The sequence below is a fragment of the Bombyx mori genome, chromosome 8 (genome assembly GCF_030269925.1).
Source record: "Bombyx mori chromosome 8, ASM3026992v2".
NCBI classification, from domain to species: Eukaryota; Metazoa; Arthropoda; class Insecta; order Lepidoptera; family Bombycidae; genus Bombyx; species Bombyx mori.
In genome coordinates this window covers 6278172-6302215 of record NC_085114.1, presented here as the reverse complement: position 1 = coordinate 6302215, position 24044 = coordinate 6278172, and the positions used below count along the sequence as shown (strand labels likewise).

The 24044-nt window shown below is 34.9% G+C and overlaps 1 protein-coding gene and 1 long non-coding RNA gene across 2 annotated transcripts in view; both read left to right on the top strand.

The window, feature by feature from the left end:
- LOC105842447 (G-protein coupled receptor Mth2) overlaps nt 1–24044 on the top strand; it is a 92158-nt gene that overhangs the window by 5505 nt on the left and 62609 nt on the right. The window lies entirely within an intron of this gene.
- On the top strand, nt 5302–6426 carry LOC101740609 (uncharacterized). The gene is made up of 2 exons (XR_210029.4): nt 5302–5493; nt 6263–6426. It is a non-coding gene; the product is annotated as an uncharacterized LOC101740609 (long non-coding RNA).

Below are 24044 nucleotides of genomic sequence, written 5' to 3'. Positions count from 1 at the left end.
AATATTTTTTTTAGTTTACCTATGTTTTGACTACTATTAACAAAATTAATACATAATTTTATCTTACTTTAAAAGACAGATAATGTAACTGGTAAAAAATAAAAAATAAACGTTGCAAAGATGATTACTATTAAAAATATCACATGTTAAACCTTTAAAACACTCTCCTTTAAAATTAGTAAGTTTTATTTTTTATTTTTTTATTGCTTAGATGAGTGGACGAGCTCACAGCCCACCTGGTGTTAAGTGGTTACTGGAGCCCATAGACATCTACAACGTAAATTTGAGATTATAGTTCTAATGCGAGAAGACGAAATGTATTGGGTTGTAAAGAACACTTATCAACTGTAGTGGCAGTGAGTTATGGTCAACTCAGAGACGAAAACCGTGGGTAGAGGCCATTTTGGGTGAACGTGTTTTTGCATTCACGTTTCACCCGGTCGTAAGTGATCGCTTGAGCTCAAACATACCCTATCGTGACTGTCGATATTCACTTTAAGACATAAAGTCGACGATTCTATTGAATTGGGTAATGACTGTTCTACCCTTCAAGCTTAAACTCCTCTATCGGGGCGAGCTCACTTTACGACTTATCACAACAAATTAGATAGATTTTGTACAATTTTTGCGGTAAAAAATTTTTAGACGTTATTGTTGTGTTGACCCCTGATCTCAAAGATGATGAAGATATTGAACGAGAGCGGAGAACGTTGTCGGTTAGAGCAAACATGATAGCTCGCAGGTTTGCACGGTGTTCACTTAAAGTCAAGGTCACCCTCTTTAGGGCCTACTGTACTAACTTTTACACGTGCAGCTTGTGGGCTGGATATACTCAAAGATCGTACAACGCTCTCCGTGTTCAATATAATAACGCGTTTAGGGTGCTGGTGGTGCTGCCCCGCTTTTGTAGCGCATCAGGGATGTTTGCAGACGCGCACATAGATTGTTTTTACGCTACCATGCGTAAGAGGTGTGCATCTCTGGTAAGCAGAGTGAGGGCCAGCTCCAACAGTATCCTGAGCATGATCGCAAGTAGGCTGGACTGTGTATACATGGGTCGCTGTGGTGCCATCTCCCATGGGATTTTACGACAGTAATTCATTGTGATGTAAATATAATTACTAACATAGGTCTAAGTCTTATTAACAATTTATATGAGTCATGGTTACTTGCAATAAAAACATTATTATTATTATTATTATTGTTTTGCCAGCTTAGACAGATTGGTAAACATTAGAACTTCGAACTTTTTATAATTATTAAAATTTAAAAGGTCACGATATAAAAAAAATAACACCAAAATTGATGAGTAAAAACAATTCGCGACTGCCTTAATTTATTTTAAAGTGTTCATGTAAGATTAGACGTGTGTCTGCGATTTTATACGCGATTCAAATAAAGTATATAAATATTGTGCATATTGCTTAGAACAAGTTCTTGAGTGAAGACCGTGAATGCGAAAACATAGTGTATGTAGATTTTATTAAAGGCGAACGGTATGGAGTCGGTAAGAGGACGAGCTCAGTGGTGCATATTACCTCACGCTCAAATGGTTCACGGAAGCAAGTCAGAACACAAAATGAACAACAGCAATAATATCAGAAATCAAATTGATTGTATCAGTGTTTTTTAAACACATTTTTATTTCTTTATTTGGCACTAGCGGCCCGCTCCGGCTTCGCTCGGGTCTTTAACAAAATTTTCAACGATATTTAATTTTGACGTTGTTTTATTTTTTTAAATAAAAGAACCCTTATAGCGTCATAACTATCATAGTTAGACATATTATTATGCTGTCGCGACACTTTATGTAAATAATAATGTGTTCTACAAAGTCGTAGTACATTATTTTATTCTATCATCAATAGTTTTAGCAGGACACGCGATGTAAAGAATATTTTAGGTAATTTTCTACACCTTGGGTTACAACAATGCATTATTGGAGTTTTAGTTTTTTTGATTTTTTTTTTTTTTAAAATAACAGTTTTTTTTTTTCAAAAAAGATGTCACTCGGGAATAGTGTAGTTTCCAAATAGCGAAATATTTTTTTAAATCGGTTCAATAGTTTCGGAGCCTATTCAATACAAACAAACAAAGAAATCTTTCCTCTTTATAATATTAGTATAGAGTACGAGTATAGATAAGAAGCTCTTCGTTTTATTATTTTAATTAACAAAAATTGCATTACATCATATTTAATTTTGTATTTCATAAGTAAATAATTAAAATATAAACTGGCAGTGGCCCGTTAAAATGTCTACTGATTCGTTGTTTGGTTCAACTGATATTGATCAGACTTGCCATAGATGATAGCTGTTAGGATTAGCTATCTGTAATGGGCGTTAACATGTATCTATCGTAACTTGTGACCGCCGTCCACGCCCGCCGGTCATCGGCGCCGATCAACCGGAAATTAGACACAAATCAATAATTTCCTTGTCTCATACATACAGTCCTGTGCAATTTACCGATCACTAATACAGTCTGATTGAATTTGGATACCTAAACGCAATGATTCGCTTGTAATGTTTTCGAAATGTCACGATTAAATAATCTGTTTTTAAATATATATGTACTTCGGTGAATTGACTTCCACGGTGAAGGAATAATATCGTGTAATAAAAATCGAACCCGCAAAATTATAATTTGCGTAATTACTGGTGGTAGGACCTCTTGTGAGTCCGCACGGGTAGGTACCACCACCCCGCCTATTTCTGCCGTGAAGCAGTAATGCGTTTCGGTTTGAAGGGTGGGATAGCCGTTGTAACTATACTGAGACCTAAGAACTTATGTCTCAAGGTGGGTGGCGCATTTACATTGTCTATGGGCTCCAGTAACTACTTAACACCAGTTGGGCTGTGAGCTCGTCTACCCATCTAAGCAATAACAAAAAAAGAATACATATAACCAGTTTCATGAGTCTTATATTACAAAATAAATCTTAAATACTTAAGGGATTAACATATATTTAATTACAACGTGAAAAAATAGCTATTGCAACAGCAAAAGAAACAGCGTTCAGGTTATCCTTGATGTACATACCACCATCCTTTCGTGTTTCTTGTAAATTTATTTGACCCAAATTTAATCCAATCATTTGTTATTACCGACATTGTACAGTTGCTATACCATCCAATTCATTATTTATTTTAATGTTAGACGGGTTCACCGTTGTTTATTCGGTTATCCTCATTGCTCCTCACGGGCACATTTAGAGCCGCAATTACCTACAAAAGTAGTTATGCGGCTTTACCCATCTTCATAAAATACATAATAATAAGGTAGTTTAGTCATAGTGAGGTATATTCCTAATAATGATTACTTAGTTTGCTTGTACGTTGAGAAATTCGTGACTTTGTATTAAATTATTTGGTAAGTATTCTAAGATATTTTTATTTTTGTATAACTCGAGCGTTCGCGATCGTCTGAACTTTATTTTTATCTTTATCTTAAAATATATATTTATTTATATACATAATTTAACTAAATATATTCGTAAATTAACACATAAAAGTATATAATAAATAAACTTGTATTATTACCATAGCTAAATATATTTGTTTACATAATTAAAAGTACTTTTACGGCTCAACGCCGCGCTCATGATTAAGAAAATCAAGCGATTTGCATCGTCGGAAACATATAGTAAAAAGGAAAATAATAACCCGAGATTAAACCATAAAGCAATTTCAATTATATCTATGATTTTCTAAAATCAAATGAGATACTATACTCTATTATTTATTAAAAGAATTTAATTATTTAATTAGTTCTTTTTGTGTTTCCGAATATGATTTTTTTCTATGTTTAATTTCAATGAATATTTTTTTCGTGTTCTCCGTTTTAATGCACTATTAACCCGGTCGATTTGAAACTTTGCACTGGTATTATTTGTATTTGACGTAGCATCAACGACCAATATACTATGGTCACTAGGTGCTATGTGAGTGTTCGCAAAATATAAATTTAAGGCTTGCACTCCATACGTATTTAGTGATAGTCATGAACTCGTTTAGTGACAGTTCACTTCGAATCCTCAGAAAAAAGAGACACGCTTCTTCGAATTGATTTATTGGTTTGAATAAAGTTTGATGTTTTATCAATAAAGTCTTGTTTTTTGTTTTCTGTGTTTTAGATACTTAGATTTTTTTTAAAAAGTTTGTATCATACGTTTATTTTTGTGTTAGCTGTTTACGATTTTCAAATTCATTATTAAAATCAAATACATATTCAAAAGGCTATCTCGTTAAAATGACGACGACCGTAAAAACCTTTACGTAAAATATAAGATCGTAACAAAATCACAAGCCGTAGTAATAATGACGTTCCCTCCCAACAGAAAGACTGTAATTCCTTAGTGAATCAAACATCTGCCTTTGAAATATTGTCAGTCGTCAACCAAAATAATTATCTGTTTTCGTGTCCCTCGTCGTTGAGGGCGACGGAGCGAAATGTTTTAGAGAAAATCGATATCTGAACTCCCTTTTACTTGCACCTGCCACTTTAAAACATAATAATATTAAGGGGTTTTGGTCATCGATTGGGTTACAAATTTCAATATAATGAGAAACACTCGACTCGTATCGCACCCTGACGAGTGTCTGACGCTTGGATGATTTGTGAAATACGATTTCTTATTTTTATTAGATCTTCGAAGAGTGCTCGTATTGGATTGTAGAATCAAATAAACACGAAACATCAACACAAGACGAAATCGAAATCTATCTATCTATAGAAATGTATAAAATTGTGATTTTGGGATTTGATTTTTAAAAAAATACCGACAGTCACTGTTTGAACACTCAATTTACTTATGAAATATTCTCTAAACATTAGTCGAGTGTGTTAAAAAAACGGACCAATTTAGTTAATATTGTTTAAAAAAACAACAACAAAAGGTGTTACGTGAAGTGATTACAATTTGAACACCCAAATATCTTCGTAATACGAAAACAATATTAAACATCGTTACGGTGTTTATTTGCGTATTTTCGTTTAACAATTTAATGGAACAATAATGGATGTATATTAGACGGTACGCGCATAAGGCCGCTCCTCAGAGTAATTTCGCGAGCGTTCATAAATCAAAGCATCGCTATGAAGTTTATCGTTTAATTTATCTTCGTTGAACACGTTCCGCGAACAATATTGAACTAATCAAGAAAAAGTTAATCTACTTTGTATCGCTTCTGTTTTTTTATTTATTAATAGCTGTTTTGTACAATCGTTCTAATCTGTTCTGACACTTCCGACAAGTTGGCCTTGTCTCGTCGTGTTTCCGAGTAGGCTTTGACAGTATCTGTTGAGTAATTTGTTTTAATTGAGTACTATTTATGGAGAAATTTGAATTTTATTTTTGTATTTATTTGGGAGATGTCGTACAGGATGACGCAGTTTCTGTTTTGTTCGTCTATACTCGTAATAGTGATCCAAAACATTATATTGATTTTTGGAGATTCTTTTTGCAAAATGTTATGGATATGTTTAATATGTGTAAGTATTTATTATATAAAATAATACAACGACAAAAAAAAACACTTTTATATGCAAACTTGTATATTTTATTCTGAGTGTACCGGTATTGTGATTTGACTCTCCCAATGTCTCATTCAGTAATTTTACCATTTAAAAAAAATACGATAAATTACAAAGTTGGTTATTTGATTTAACCCACAGGGTTACATTTTGCGGACCAGAAAGTGACATACTGCTAATATAAAATTACCATTTAATAATACCTACTCGTAGAGTATCTTTGGTTGTGTTTTGTAATAGAGATGTGTCCACATTATCATTCTAACTATTAGTCCCCCAGTAGTCAAAATTCGGCTATAATTAACTGATTATAAGTTTTAACGTTATTATGGTTCTATTGTCAAAGACATTTAAACTTTTATAATCACAGATTTCGCCAAGACTACATTTTAGACAAATGTTAATAAAGACAAACAATATTTAATCTATTCTCAATTTGACCACAGACTATAAGCAATAAGAAACGTTTGACAATAAAAAAATAGTATGCATGCGTGTGTATATCAAATACATGGTAGTGTGTGTACTGTTTTTTTATTGATTTAATGTATTTTTTATGCATCATTAAAAACATATTAACATTCTGCACTCCTTCTCTATATTCTCTGTAAGTGTGGGAAATTTCATACTCATCCGTCCGCGCAATTTTCATATAAAAGGGTACAAAGTTTTTGCTGCACGTATTAATATATAGATATATAGATTATACTTATTGGATTTGTTATAGGTACTATTATTTGGATTTATTAGACAATACTATTTGGATTGGATTAGAAAAGAACAAAACGACACGGCTTTTGGGTGGACCTGATCCCATACCACTTATTATTTGTTTGTCCATTACCTTGTTTGATTGTTCGAGCTTAATGAAGGCTTTTCTTCACAAATTAATGGTAGTTTTTTATTTATTTGCTTATTACCTACACTTCACATCTTATTTACATTGGCGGACTTAATAGGTACTTAAGACATTATCTACCAGTGAACCAGAGGTAGTGCAGAGTAAATAATGGTAAATGCATTAAAATATAAGTTAAACAAATTAACACAAATATGTACATACTATACATAAGTGTAAATATATACAAATATAAATACACACAAATATACATACATCAATATAAATACATAGTTTATACAACATTCAGAGCAATACATCAACAAAAACTACATAAATTATTCTTCTAAAAGTTTTTTTTCGCAAATTAATTTATTGGTGGCAGGGCATCTTTTAAGCCGGCGCGGGTAGGTACCACCACCCTACCGTGAAGCAGTAATGTGTTTCGGTTTGAAGGGTGGGGCAGCCGTTGTACTATAAGAACTGAGAATTAGAAATCCTGTCTCAACATGGGCGGCAGCATTAACGTGGTTGATGTCTATGGGCTCCGGTGACAACTTAACACCAGGTGGGCTGTGAGCTCGGCCATCCATCTTAGCAATAAAAAAAATGGACGTGGAGCTTATATTTCATAGAATTCATTCTTAAAGCCGCGTGGGCGTAACCACGGACCGCACCTATTTATAATTTCTATTTAGTCAATAATTAGCCAAAGTACCTACATACGAGATGGAAAATATGATTATTCGAATATATCACCAAGAAGTCTTGCAATACTTGTAATATTTTAATTATGAATCATTAGCATACATAGTTAATAATTAATAAGCGGATACAGTTTTTATTTATAGTTTTTTTTTAATAGTTATTATTTTTATTAATTTTTGAGGTTTTCTTTAGTTTTATAATCCAATCCAATCCAAAGGTTTTTACTGGTATACAAGTGCATTTTGAGCCCACGCATGAATTTTATTTCCTTCGCGAAGCAGTTATGCGTTCCGGGGTGATGTGGTGTGGGACAGTCACTATATCATAAAGTTGAAACTTGATATCTCTATTTGGGTAGCGGCATTCAGATTCTTATGTCTCTGAGCTGCAACGACCACTTAAAACCAGGTGGGCCGTAAGCCCGTTTAACTATCTAACGCTATTAATAAATAAAAAGTTTGAGATTTGATGTGGCGGCCTCTCTTAAATTCAATTTGTTAATATGTATCTACACAGAAATACATTTTTGAAAATGTTCTTCCGATAAAACAAAAACAAACTTTTGTATAATTTCCATATAAACATTCGTTTATTATTAACAGAAACTCTCTATACTTCCATTTTAGGTTCAGATTATTTCGACATCTAAATAAATCGATGGTTTAATGTCTCTATCAAAAAACGTGGGAGGCGAAACAGTCATGTAAGGATCGAACAATGCTTTGTACATACCTACGCAACGAGATGTTTGTTTATATTTTTAGACCACCTATTATTTGTCGCGTCGACTGTGAAACAAGTTTCGGTTTAATTGAGACACTGGAGTTTAGCGTCTAACGCACTGTTTTGTTTTGAAGTTGTTACATTGTTTGATGATCTAACGGCCTAACTAATAAGATTGGTTATCGATGAACACATTCATTGGTTTTCGGGCCGGTTTTATGTCTGTCATTAGCAATACAACCTTGTTTAGATTAGCGTTAGTTCCATAATTTATTTTACAATATTTTTGTGTACAATGCGTGTTTCTTTTTTTTTCATGATTGACCCGCTGAGAAGATCCGGCGAGAAACTCAGCGGGCTGATGCATGGGTTAGGTTGCACGCATCAGCCCGCTGAGTTTCTCGCCGGATCTCCTCAAGAATCTCAGCGGGCTGATGCGTGCAACCTAACCCACTCTACTTTAAGTTAATACACCTTTAATTGCGGAATAAAATACGTATTTTGTCAACTGTATTTCAACGTTATTAGTGAACATTTGATCATTAGCCTAATCTCAGTTGCAGAGCAAAAAATAACCAATTTAACGAATATAAATTTTATAGACGAATTTTCTCGTTACTCTCGTTCATTAATAAGTAATAACATCAATTTATTATAATAGCGCCGAATGCCTACGTTTAGTATATTAAAGAAAAAGCCATCGGGGCCGCTCTAATAACAAAGTAAAATAATTAAGTAATTACAGAAAGAGCACCGAGACGGATCATAATTTACGATGGAGGTCTGTTTCAAATTTATTTTTGTTCATAAATCGAGACCGTTTATAAAATAATTCGAAGATAGGCATAAATAATAATTTGCTTGTACATAATATGCATAATTTACGAATTTGACCCATCGCACGTCACTAAGTATTGGCTTTGCATAGATATCCAACGATGGTTGGAATTGTTCGATTGGTGGTATAGATTGGTAGTAATTAGTTACTGAAGTATATAGATTGCTCTTTACTTTGTAATTGTACAGTAGAAAGCCGGATCGCATGATTTCCTCTCATATAGCTCCAGGATGGTGAAGTCTATCGGTCCGGACTCCCAAAAAAATCACCAGGTTTTTGCCAAAATTTATGGATGTAATTTTTATTGCAATATGTCATTTACACCTTCATCGTTCGTAAATACTCATTAAATGCGTATTTTCTTATGAAAACAGACCCCTGACCCTGAATCCAAGGACACTGGGCGTTTTACCTATTAGACCTTGGAAGCTTCTTACTTATAACGCATGCCTGTGAAATGTTAACATTTTGAATTATAAAGGTCATTATTTCTATTAATTTCACAAACCATAAATGTTACGATAATGTAAATATTACAGAAATCTTTTGCCACGTAGAAACTCTTGTACCTAGAAACATCAGTCAAGGTTATATTTGTCAAAGTTAACATTTCACAGAGCTACTCCCAACGGACCCTGACCCGAGCAAGACCTATACAAACTAGACCAAAGCGACGGTTTATTTATGGTACTCCATAAAAGGGCTTTTCTATTTTATTTGCGCACTTTTGACCGTTGAATAAAGTCAAAGTAAGCAATTTTTTTTACTCTTTCTTTGGCATTGTCGCTTCCCGAGTTTTATCACGGACAAATAGGTAAGCTCAAGGATTCAGCCAGAGGTTATTCATCATTCGCTTGTTAATTTTGGTGATATCCTCTGGAACACTGGTTTTTACTGGTGGTAGGACCTCTTGTGAGTCCGCGCGGGTAGGTACTACCACTCTGCCTGTTTCTGCCTTGAAGCAGTAATGCGTTTCGGTTGGAAGGGTGGGGCAGCCGTTGTAACTATACGATAAAAGATACTTCAGCTGCAGTGGCTTGGTTCAGTTGGCAGTCTAGTGAAGTCTATGAGCAACGGTGATCACACATAATTACACGGGCCGTATACTTATCATTGAATTTAAAATAATAAATACTACTAGTTAAAATAATAAATAGTAGTAGTATTGATAAGGTCATTCTGCTAAGTGATTACTAGTTCTTTTTTTTAGAGAATCTTACCACGTTCCATGGTACAAGCTAGAACTTTTGCTTGTGTATGTGTTCTGGTAATATGTAATTCTTGACAAAAAGAATGGCATCATGAGCCCAAACGCAATATTTTTCAAAGATTGACTGTGAATCTTACTCGAAAATTCTGGTAGAGTGGTCGGGGCTATTACGCGTTGTAACAGAATTTGAAAATTGTTGATTAAATCATGTCTTACCAAAAAATATTTATTTGGAATTAAGTAAGGAACTCAGTATAAAATGCTATTAGTGTAATTACGCCGTGAGACGCCGTTGTCTCTTATTTTAAATTCCTAATACAAATTATCCCTCCAGTTTTGCGGAATTATTCAAATAAATTCTGTTTAAAAATGCTTTATTTGAAATCATTTCCATTTCGTGAACATATGACTGAATCATTGGTCTTTCTTTGAGGCCCGATTCAGAGGCAGGCGCATATTCAATTTCCGGGTACAGATGTTTCGAGACCATTCAGAAAGCGAGTCAAACTCATACAATATTGTGCATTGTATGTGTTTTACAGTGATATACGCAGTTTGTATACGCAACACATTTATTTTTATACTGACCAAGCGTGATTTTTGGCTTAAAATGGAAACAAACATAAATACCTATATATTTTCAGCAACTTGTCATGATGAAAATAGCTCACTGGTTTGAGGCGACTCAATTATTATAAGAAGTCACCCAGTGTTAGAAATTCAACCATAATCATGATACTTCAAAATTTAGATTCATTTGTCGTAAGTACTATTACATTGATTTTTTTGTTATTGACATTTTTTTCTAGTAAACGCTTGACGAATGTTAGCGCAAATGTACTCTTAATATAATAACTTATCGTTTTAAGAACTTCGTACATAACAGCTCAGATTTTATTAATACGTAAACGAAGGTAAAAACATCTAGTGTACGTCCCTCGCGTCACACCAAGTCATTGAGCTCGGCATCATTTGACTTTATTAATCGCCTTACATTACTTTCGTTGAAATAAACATTAATAAAATCCATTAATTGCGCTCCTGATTTTGTTAGTTTTATCATTATTAGATTAATTTTCACTAGCACGTCACACTCACGTCCTGCCTTTGTTTTTGGAAACGGTTCTCTTAAAGCTATAATACATAATTTTAGGGCTTCACCGTCTTATTTAGGCGCGACCCTCTGTAAGTAATGTCCAATTGGAATTAAGTACGTTCCTAAATAACGCTAATTAGTAATAGAGATACAGATCGGCCAGTATGTGGAAGTGATCCCAGTGGAGCTAGTTTAGATAGATCTACTCGATTGCTTCCTACGTACAGAGTAATGGACTTTACTTACGGCGGCCGATAAAATATTTACCTTCAATTTCTTTAACTCAGTAAAAGTGATTGTTCACTTGAAATTTATCCGAGTTATTTTTAGACTTTAATAGAAGAGTCAATTTCAATTTACGGCTTCTGGTACGATGAAAGTAATCGTGAAAATTGTTCGACAAAAGGCAGGCTAGGCACAGGCAAAGGCATATTACCCAATCAATTATAACCTCGATTTATTTGAGAAATTTGCTGACGGAACATGTGATGATTTTTTTCATTATGGACGTAAAGTAGAGAATTATGTACCAATAATTACTTAGAGACTTAGTCTTCTCTCTGTCATTAGAATAATGTTTGAAATAATTTGAACGCTTAGTTGTTTTCATACTTTTATGTAATAGTTACAAAACTATGAAGTGTTATAGGTCACCATGCGATCTCCTACAAGTCAGTGATCTGTCATTTATATAAAAAAACTAGCTGACCCGGCAAACGTTGTGTTGCCCTAAATAAGATTTCTAGGGAAATTCTACTGTAGAAAAAAAAACCTTATTTAACCACATAATACCTCATTATAAACAAAAAAAAATATCCAAAAAATTAAAATAAAAAATAAATGTTTGGGGTGGACAACCCTTTTCACTTAGGGGTATGAAAAATAGATAGTAGCCGATTCTCAGACCTACTGAACATACTATTGATACACAAACCAAAAAAACATGGCTGAAAAATGTATAGTATTGTATAATAGCTCTCAAATATATTAAGTGTATAATCTATAATGTATAGTGAGTAAGACAGGAGACCGGCTTCGTCCTCATCCCTACTACGTGACGCTTGCTGGATGAGTGGTGACACCTGGTGGGGTTAGCTGATCGATTGATAGTTGATCAGTAGTCGACCGGCGAGGGCGGGAGATCAAATTCAATTTTAAAAAAAACATAATTAAAGGAACTTGAAATTATAAACTCTGAATAAGAATTTATCGTACTACAATTATAATATTTGATTGCCATCTTGCAACCTTATTGTGGATCTGTGCATAGAATAAAAAAAATATTAATCGGGATGGAAAAATAGGGGTTGATCTTATAAGAGTGAAAATTGAGAGTAATATGTTTTTTTTATTTCAAGTCATGACAAAACAAAATAAGAAACTTACCAAAAAAATTAAAGTTTATAATTAACAAATAAAAAATAGGGGTTGATCATAGAGGGATGAAAAATTGAGATTAACATCAGATTTTTTATTTTAATTCATGACAAAATAAAAATGAAAATCTTGCCAAAAAAATTAAAGTTTATATAATTATAAACAATGCCCGTTGGACCGATGACTTGCGGCGATATGCTGGGAGAGATTGGATGCGGAAGGCGGAGGATCGTTCATTGTGGCGGACTATGGGAGAGGCCTACATCCAGCAGTGGATAGATACAGGCTGATGATGATGAATTATAAACAATAATATTTATACAAATAAAAAATAGGGGTTGATCGTAGAGGGGTGAAAATTTCAGAGTAATATGAATTTTTTTATTCTACGTCATGACAAAATAAAAACAAAATTCTCGCAAAAAAAAAAAAAAATTTAAAGTTTTTAATTAGCAAATAAAAAATAAGGGTTGATCGTAGAGGGGTCAAAATTTAGGGTTGTATGTATTTTTGTATGTTGTATCATAAAAAAATCAAATAAAATTTTTTTTGTCTAAAAATTAAAAAAATAAATTTAGGCCTGGACTACCCCTAACATTTAGGGGGATGAAAAATAGATGTTGGCTGATTCTCATAGATACCGGATAAGCACAAAAAATTTCATCAAAATCGGTCAAGCCGTTTCGGAGGAGTATGGCAACGAAAACTGTGACACGAGAATTTTATATATTAGATTAAATAGCTCTCTTAATTAATATCAGAGCTATTTACTTATTCAACGGGTTCATGCTACGACTTTTAGGTTCATGAGTTTCTGATATTTTGACATTATTGAAGTCGCCATGATCATTGATAGACTAAGTCAATCCAGTCTGCCTGTGATACCGTACTATCGTATTGCTATTTAAAAAAAGTTAATTAACAATTTTCTGTACGTAGCCTAAGGGGCTATTCCAGTTACGCTCGGACGGGAATGAACTAATTAGATGTGTGTGAATATTTAATAGAAAGTATCCATTACATATTTATACATAAGGCTTCGAGACCCAACAGGGCGGTGGTAATAATCCACGTGGACTCAGAACATATCCTACCGCGATTGGTCAAGCTAGAAAAAAGAGGAGTATGAAACTAAAAGATTTTTTTTTTTATTGCTTAGATGGATGGACGAGCTCACAGCCCACCTGGTGTTAAGTGGTTACTGGAGCTCATAGACATCTACAACGCAGATGCGCCACCCACCTCGAGATATAAGTTCTAAGGTCTCAGTATAGTTACAACGGCTGCCCCACCCTTCGAACCGAAACGCATTACTGCTTCACGGCGGAAATAGGCAGGGTGATGGTACCCACCCGCGCGGACTCACAAGAGGTCCTACCACCAGTAAGAAAAGAACGAATATATTTGGAAATTTACAATTTTAAGTTCATATAAATCAAATTTATTTTCACTCCAGGTATTGCATGATAGCTAATTCCTACATAATAAGGTCTTGAATATTAAATGAATTCACGAACAGACTGTGCTCAAAATGTCACCGTCTAACATTTCTAGCTGTAATATTTGACAACTTAATGTTACATTTCATTTCCAATATTTCCCTGGAAAAAGAAGCGCGGGAAGTGTTGAATTAAGCGGGCGTCTTTTTTTTGGCTAAACTTTTGAAAATTAAATTAATTTAATATTACAGGATCAGTTAAGTTGTAAAGTGTATATATATTAGTAGTATTGATTATTTATAGTTTTAGTTTGTTTTCTTCGCCTGGTAAGTCATCTTATTGTATTATATGTAAATAGTATTTTTTTCTTGGCCTCCATGTTGGAGCCCGAAGACCCTGGAGGGACATCCCTCCAGGTGTCTCATGTAGTTACAATAGATGCTTCGGGAATGGAAACGGAAGGTTCCATTATAGATACAGACTGTTCGGAAAACATTAAATCCGTTAAAAGAAAGAGAATATCAACTAGAAACCAAAAAAAGAGAAGGAATCACAAACATTCAGATCTACCAGATTGCCAACTTTCCCCTAATGATATAAAGGATAATGTTATACCTAAAGTACTTGAGTCAGATGATAAAATCACTGAAATCCATCATAATGAGGTTGCTAACTCTAAAAACATTACGAGTAACCCTCGCACTGCTAGGCTGCTTTACCAGGCGTCAGACCCTGCGCCTTATGATGTACATATTCAAAAAATTTTACAACCTAATCAAACTGGATCTATACATCCAGTACAATTTGGATTCTTTCTAAAAAAAAATTCAATAAAAAGCATTGTAGAGGGAAGCATAAAAAAAATTGGAAGGAATAGGTTGTCATTTCAATTTAAAACATTTCAGGAGGCTAACTCATTTCTAAATCACAAATCTCTTGATGATAATAAATATAAAGCTTTTATTCCGGCCTTCACTATCACCCGCATGGGAATAGTGAGAGGTGTTCCATGTGACTGGGACGAGAAAGATGTTATAGAAAATATAGAGCTTCCGCAGAACTGTGGAAGCATTCTGAAAGTTAGGAGACTAAGCAGAAAGGTTTATGACGGCGAGACACCCAAGTTTGTTCCAACTGAGACCGTAGTTTTGACCTTTGATGGGAAGGTGTTACCTCCCAGGGTCTTTATGTGTTTTAACTCCCTACCTGTAGAGCTTTATATTTACCCCACGCTGCAATGCTTTAATTGCTGCCGTTTTGGTCACACCAAAATGCAATGCAGAGGCACTCCAAGGTGTTACAAATGTGGTGACAATCATTCAGGTATAAGTTGCGAGACGGAAAGAGATGATGCTGTGTGTATTTTATGTTCTGGTTCCCATTTCGCAACAGACAAAAAATGCCCGGAGTATGCTAGGCAGAAAGCTATAAAAGAAACAATGGCTAGAAACTCTATATCCTATTCAGAAGCAAGTAAAGTCTATCCACCAGTTTCAAAATCTTATGCTGACATTGTTGCTTCTGCTTCATCAGCCCCTTCGGGTCCAACTATGACTTATTCAAGCCCCTATAATTTAACAAGCCCTTTTAAGAGTCCGACTCAATCATATAAGAAAACAGTATTCTTGAAACCCAAAGCTCGTCCCAGAAATTCTAGTAAGGGATATGATCAAAAAGCGCATGCAGAGCTTATCCAAGATTACAGCAACATTCCTTCCTTTTCTACAGGTTGTCTCAAAAATTACAATGATTTGTCAGAAATAATAACAAAGGATCTCATCATTTCTATAATTCAGTACCTTTCACAATCGAACATAATTAAAATACCGTCCAACGATGCCGTTTCTTCAAAAACTTTTTTAACTAATGGACAGTCAGGACCATCCACGAAACCAGTCTCTGGTGATTCAATGGAATTGCCGGAGTATTAATAGTAAAAAAAGTGACTTAATTTTTTTATTGAATAGTTACAAACCATTTGCAGTCTCTCTTCAAGAGACTTGGCTTCGTCCTGGGTTCAATTTTAGAATTCCAGGACATGTCTGTCTTAGAGAAGACAGAACAGATGGGTATGGTGGAGTGGCACTAATTCTTAGGGGAGGTGTGCCCTTTGTCCACTTACCCATCCCTAATCACAGTGATAAATTTTCTATTATTGCTGCTAGTGTAAATAATATCTGTTTTGTAAATATGTATATACCTCACCCTTCCAATGAAGTCTTTGACGATATTCGTAGCATCCTATCTTCCCTCCCGCGCCCTATTTTGGTTATGGGAGATTTCAATGCACAACATTCTATGTGGGGATGTTCTAAGTCTGATCATTATGGGGCTAGAATCTTAGACATCTTAGATGATAATAATTTATGTCTTTTAAACTCTGGTTGTCCTACTAGAAGAACACAGCCCCATGAGGGTATTAGTGCACCAGATCTTACCCTTTGTAGTCCCTCACTTGCTCCTACATTAAACTGGTGGCCTCTATCGTCTTCATATGGAAGCGATCACTTTCCACTAATGGTATCATTTCCTCAAAAAATTTGTGAAAAGACATCAAAGGCCCCTCCCCGGCTAAAATATAGACTTAAGGATGCCAACTGGTCATTATTTGGAGATAAAGTTCAACAAAATTTATCAACCATACCTCCACTAAATGACAGCAGTAATCATCTTTGTGCTGAAGCTTTTACACGGGCCCTACTACAAGCTGCTGAGGAAGTTTTTCCTATAAAAAACAATAGTGGAAATGGGTATATTCCATCACCTCCTTGGTGGGACAGTGAGTGTTCTGCTGCGATAGCTGAGAGAAAGATAGCTGAAGAAAATTACAGAGAAAATTCTACAACACAAAATTTTAATATTCTTAGTAATCTTATAACTAAAACTCGTAAATTATTAAAACAAAAAAGATTCAATAGCTGGAAATCTTTTTGTGCCTCAATTTCACCAGAAATTTCTCCATCTCAAGTTTGGCAAAATATTCGTAGATTCAGATCCGCTTTCAAACCTCCAAGGTCTCCTTTCATGGATAGTAGTACAGTTGATTTGTTTCTTGACAAATTAGCTCCACCATTTGTCCCATCTATAGATAATATTTCTTCTGACTCACAGCCTTCTCTCCTCTCCCAGCATGATAGTAGCGATTCATTCATTTCCTTTAGCCTTTCAGAACTCAAAGGGGTTCTTTCAAGGCTTAGGGACTCAGCCCCGGGTTGTGATGGAATTCCATATTCTTTTCTTCAAAACCTGAATGACTCCTGCCTTTCTTATTTTCTCAGTTTAATTAATTCAATCTTAACATCAGGTAATATTCCTCCATCATGGAAAATCCATGAAGTTATCCCAATACATAAGCCCAACAAACCCATTAATGATCCATCATCATACAGACCAATTGCATTAGCTTCAGTGATTTCCAAAATTTGCGAACATCTAGTTAAAAATAGACTAGAATGGTTTATTGAGAGTAAAGGGTTACTATCTCCTAACCAGTTTGGATTTAGGAAAGGTAGGAGTACGATGGATAGTCTCAGCATTTTTATGACAGACATAAGATTGGCATTTTCATACAATAAGTCTGTGTTAGCAGCATTCTTAGATGTGTCTGCAGCCTATGATAATGTCAACCTTTCGGTTCTGAAACAAAAAATGATTAATTTGAATATCCCACAAATTTTCATAAGTTTCATAATCAATCTTCTCTCTGGTAGAATGCTTAAAGTAATATCAGAAGACTCTTATCAATCCCGTATTGTCTGGAAAGGTTTACCCCAGGGCTCCGTTTTAAGTCCCTTACTTTACAATATATATTCTCATGATCTGGAAGCCTCCCTTAGGGGTAAAGTTAACACACTCCAATATGCAGATGATTTACTCCTCTATGTCTCTGGTGATTCTATTGACAACATGTCTGATACTGTCACATATTCTCTTAAGTTGCTAAAAGTTTGGCTTGACAATAACTCTCTAAGCCTTTCAGTTCCTAAAAGTATTATAGTCTTATTTTCACGTATGAGGCTTCCTCCATCAGTGTCTGTATTTTATAATAACATTAGAGTTCCTGTTAAAAGTGAAGCAACATTTCTTGGGGTAATTTTAGACTCAAGACTTACAGGAAGCCCTCATTGCTACTATATAAGTGATAAATGTGAGAAGATTCTAAATATATTGCGTTGCCTCTCTGGAGTTTGGTGGGGAGCCCACCCTTTCTCTCTAAAGCTTTTGTATAATGCCCTAATAAGGAGTATTTTGGACTATGGAACATTTATACTTGAACCCTGTAATGCAGTAGCTCTCCATAAGTTAGACATTATCCAGTCTAAGGCTCTGAGAATAATTGCTGGGGCTATGCGTTCGAGCCCTATTAACGCTTTGCAGGTCGAATGTTCTGAAGCCCCCCTGCACCTCAGACGACAATTTCTTTGTGACCGGTTTCTATTTAGAGCATTCCAAGTTTATAATCATCCTCTTTACACTAAGTTACGGTCTCTGCTGGAATGTATGGATTATCCGTACTGGACTCATAAATCGCCGCCATGCCTTATTGTTAGTCTCCAAAAGTACTTAGCTCTTCAAGCTCCTACACATAGATCACAATTCCTTCCAATATTTTGTGTTAACTATGATGCCCTAACTTTAAATCCATCTATTATGTTTGATTTCGGCCTAAGTAAACAAGATCTTTCTATCAATGCCAAATTTGTTGATATTATTGACAGTGACAGCCGATGGAAAAATTGTCATTTAATTTTTAGCGATTCCTCCAAACCCGGTCCCGAGGAGTGTGTGGGGGTCGGCATTTTCCATCAACAGTTTGGCATTGTTCAGAAAATAAAATTGCCTCCAGAGACTTCAGTATTTACTGGAGAATGTTTTGGTCTTCTGAAGTCTCTGGAGTACATTTTAATGATGAAGCTTAAAAAGTCAATAATTTTAACTGACGCTAAAAGTGCCCTCCAAGCCTTGGAACGTTTTCCTTTTAACAGTAACCGAAATAATCATCCTGTGATTATTGCATGTCGTGATTTATTGTATCAATGTTGCATCAAAAATTACACAGTTTCCTTTGCTTGGATTCCGGGGCACTCGGGTATCTTTGGCAATGCCAAGGCCGATAGCCTTGCCAAAGCTGCGGTCAATGATGGAGATTTGGTTCCGTACAAAAACTTTTGTTGTGATTTAGCTCTGCTTCCTAAATTCCAATTATTGAATTCTTGGACTCACATTTGGCGTTCTTCAAGACAGACTAAAGGTCGATATTACAGCACGATCCAGGTGGATATACCTCCTAAACCGTGGTTTTCAAATCTGACGTTTGGTAAAGCTATCACATCGACCCTTATTCGCATGAGGCTGGGCCATGCATGCATTCCCTTGCATTTGGCAAGGCTTAACCTTTTGCCTAGCGATATATGTGAGTGTGGCAATGACGTTGGGGATTTTAATCATATATTCTTTGCCTGTCCTCGAAATGACCGTTCCGCTTTTATTTCCTCACTTTTGTCCATTAAAATTCCTTTTCCTACTTCAATTTCTATCCTTTTATCTAATATCAATATTGATGTATATAGAATATTAGCTAGTTTCATTTTTCATAATAATATAAAATTGTAACCATTTATGTACTTAGTTTATATAATATATATACCTGATCCTTTTTCCAAATTCCGTTCCAATTTCAAATCCAAAAAATAAATCCATTAATTCACTTCCTAACCTTTTTGCGTGGCTGACGCACAAACCGTGCAGGCCAAGAAATGGGAGAAAAAAAAAAAAAAAAAAAAAAAAATATTTCCCTGGTTCAAATATATGTAATTAATGCATCGTTCGATTCAATCTACAACGAAGAGGCTAGTCAATCAACATTTTGGTCTATTTATTTAGTTTTGAAGTTTTTTTTAAAAGTAAGGTGTCATTTTATTATTTAAGAATCCAACGTAGGGCATCTCGGATTGTCGACGATCCTGAACTTGCCGATCGGCTAGATCCTTTGGCACTGCGTAGGGATCTATCTTCCCTATGCATACTTTACAGAATTTACAATGGGGAGTGTTCCGAGGAGTTGTTCAATTTAATAGAAGCCGCTGATTTTCGCAACCGATCGTCTCGCCGGAACTATCATCCGCACCATCTGGACGGTCGGCGTTCCACTACAATGCGTTTTCAAAACAGTTTTCTGCCACGCACAGTAAATCTCTGGAATTCGTTGCCATCAGCGGTCTTCCTCAACAACTGCGACATTGGGTTATTCAAGAAAAAAGCATATTCTTACCTGAAGGGTAGGCAACGCACTGGCGTCGCTGGTGACCGTGGGCGGCGGTGAATCACTTACCATCAGATGACCCGTCTTGCTCGTATGCCTCACAGCAGTTATAAAAAAAAAAAAAAAAGTGGTGGTAGTATTATTAAAACTAAAACTAAAAGCCTGCGTATGCAAACATAAATTGTAAAGAGTACATATCTTGAGATTAAAAAGATGTGAGAGAAGATAGTCGAACTCGCTTAGTTGTTTATTAGTTACCAGTTGTTTGTTTCACGTAGAAAATTTTAGAGATAAGATTTTTTGAGATCTCGTTTTTTTTAATGCCAGACCTATGAAATAAAGATGGAGGCACATGGTATATTCTTTAGAGGAGGCCTTCACCTTCACTTGAGGAGGGTTCATGCAAACAAACTTCTATATTCACAATTAAAATTTTTTTTAACAGTACTAAGTACAGTTATACTTTTTAAAGGACGAGAAAGGAGGTAAGAAGGAGTGGGGGAGGGAGGAAAAAGGGTGAAATACGTGTTAATAGCGTCACAACTTTTTTTATTTCTTTTCTTCTTTATATTTGAAATATGTATGTAACCTACTATTTGCATGGAATAAATCCAATGACATGTACCAACTTTTACAAACACATATAAACGTACTTAAGATATCTTCTCGAACGACTTCCTCGATTAAACAATAATGTGTTTAAAAATCATAGCCGTACAATTTATAAAACCGAAATGCTTGATGTAAATGTCTAATTCGTATTGCTGTCCTGTGTTTTAGTTGTGCAAAGCAATTCCATAATGAAAAGTGAAACGGTCGTTTTGAATCCCAATGAAACTTCAACCTTAAGCCTCAAAGAGCGTTTACTTTGAGGTCTCTATGGACTCCGGTCACTTGATGCAGATAATTTACAGCAATAAAACAAATAAACACGGAAATAATACATCACCGCAAAAAGCAATGAAATAATTTAATTTCCCAGTAGGTATTAAAGTGAGTTCCTAAATTTATTTAAAACAAAATCGGGAATAGATCGTCATTGAAATGTTTATGCCTCTCTGTGATATTTAAGTCTGTTGTACCTATTCAAGCAACACCCGAGAAGCAAGCTATTTTTTAAAATGCTAGTCATTTCCGTTGAAGTATTTATCTATGGAGCTGTTAGATTTTTAATTATAAATTTGCATGTCCTGATTGAATTGATTTCTTGGAAAAAGTTCGTTTGAGTAAGAGCACATTTTACGACATTGCTATCTTAAAGAGAGTTGTTTAATATTAATTATTTTTCTGTAAAAATAATGAATGTCAGCCGTTTGGATATTAAAGTATTGATTATAAAGCCCAATAGACGTAATTATCATAAATATTTGTGTGTCGCAGTGCGTCAATGTGAAACTGATGCTTTTTTTATTACATTTTTACGGCGTGCTTCATTAAATATAACGGTGAAAAACATTTTAATTATACAAAATCATTTTAATGATTTATGAGTTTTCGTAATCGTTTCCATTAAGAAATTTAGATGTCTTGGGTATTTGTCATGTCGCCGACGTCTTCGGAGGTATACGGTACAATCAGTTGGGTTGTCAGTCGGATAATAAATAATATTCTACTTCAGACTACACGTGTGAGATAGCTGTAATATTTTGAACAACAGAAGTGAAGTCGGTTGTAAGTCTTTAAATAAATAATGAAATAGAAAATATTTCTTTCGCAATACTATTATTATTTAAAAGCGCTGGGTCTCGTTGGATGCAGGTGGCAATGGACCGGTCGCACTGGAAATCTATTGGAGAGGCCTATGTTCAGCAGTGGACGGCGATAGGCTGAAATGATGATGATGATGATGAATACTATAATTGAGAATTTAATTTTTTTTTATTGTATGTGGGCAGACGATCATACGGGCCACCTGATGGTAAATAGTCGCCGTCACTCATAAACGTCAGCAATGCCAGGGGCAGAGCCAAGTCGCTGCCTACCGTTAAATCATTAATTAATATTAATTATTAGTTAAATAATCTTTTATCATTTGCCTACGTAGGTATTTGCCAGTAGCTTTGAGGGATTATTGTTGTATCGTTGTGACTTGTGGGCGAGTTCATAGGGCTCAGTCTGAAAGAGTTTGCTATCACAAACCCTAGCAAGGGCAGTGCTTCGTTGAATCTACCACCGGATCGGAATCGCGACCCACTGAGAAGATCCAGCTAGAAATTCATTGTTTAGTCACTCCTCATTCAGTGCTCAGGATACCACAGATATGCGATGTAGGCCTCTTGACCTAAGTGGGATAAAATACAAAATAACCACCCACCGTCAAACAAATTTTTGTTCCGGATGCTACATTTATTTCCAAGTAATCGAAGAAGGTAGAGTTGTTGAGAGAATAATTAAGTTCTTGTGGGTCCGTTCAAAGAGTGGGCGATTTAAATGGCGTCTAAGTATTATGTTAAGCGAAAATAAACTCTATTTCACTAACAATACAAGTCACGAGCGAACAATAAATTTCATTATGCAAATCTACAATATTTAATCCGTATCGTGTGGAGTCATTTCATTGATAATGCTAATTTTACCGTTGACGATACTTTAGTTTGTCATGACATCATTTTTAAAATTCAGTTCTAAGTTGAAAGGTGAATCTTCAATTCACTCGAAAAATAACTTGAAAAAAGAAAAAAAAAATTATGTGTTGGCTGTTTTTTTTTCGGGTGCTTTAAGTTACGTCTGCTACCAACTCTTATTCGTCGGTATTCGTGTCCTAAATCCAATTTTTCGATCTTACTTATCCGCAAATTTCTATTTCGAGTGTTGATAGTAGAGCTTGTGATCCCTTGAGGACTGGTATTAACATCCGGACCATCCGTTGCGAAGCTAGCATATGTTCTAGTTTCAAGAATGAGGTGTAATGAAAATGAGTCCCTACTCCTATGGACGATGGTACTTTAAAGTAACCTGTGGCATTCCCATAACCGGTCAATGTTAAACGTCCCTTAAACATACTTTTTGGTTTTCATTCAACATGATATTGTAACCGTGGTAGGTCGTATTATAAGTCCACACGCAATGGTACCACCGTGACTATTTTTGCCGCAAGCATGCGTGATACAATGACTACGACCTTCTGTGCCACGTTAATGATGTCTATAGGCTCAGGGAACTATTTAATTACAGGAAACTCATGAGATTTCTCTGCCCGTTTACTGCAATAAAATATTAATCATAAGTCTCAGATTGCATCTTTCACTATCCCATATTTTGGCTTTTAAAAATAGCTCTATATGAACTTATATATTTTCTTCTCGCGTAAAGAAATTTGTTAAAATCAGTTAGAAGAATCAACATGGTTGTTTATTATAAATAAATCTTAAAAATATAACATTCATTTTGGGATAGAGACCCACCTAAGATCATGAAAATTATTATTTTTAACTTTGACATCATCGACCGATTTTTGTATACATACCTACAATAAAACGCATTCGAGTTACTTCGTTGAGTGAGTTTCGAATCCTTATCGCGACCGCAAATTACAAATAACGTAACACGATACGTAAACAATTAAGAACTGGACCCCGGTTATTGACCTCGAATCTTACGCGCGTTCATATTTTTTGGTCTTAATTTGTATAACAACTTTTTTGTATGAACGTTTTAGAGGAATAAGAATTATTTGAATGTTGTCAAAAAATACGGTACTGATTTTTTAATGTTATCACTGATTTCTCTCTCAGAATGATTGGCAATTAATAATAAGATAATTACTGCCTGTTTTCATAGATAGAATAATTGATTTACTCATTAATATCTGAAAATATTTCAATATAAGGGTTAATAGATAGATTTTTTTAGAATTTTGGTAGTATTCATTATAATACGTTGAAACCTAAGAGTTGGGTTTTGATATTAAAAGTCTACGTAAGTAGCAACAAAAAGTAAAAATTTTCTTTTAAATAATACTTAGAATCGCTTAAAATATATACATCAATTTAAAAAAGGATATAAATCGCATTTAAAA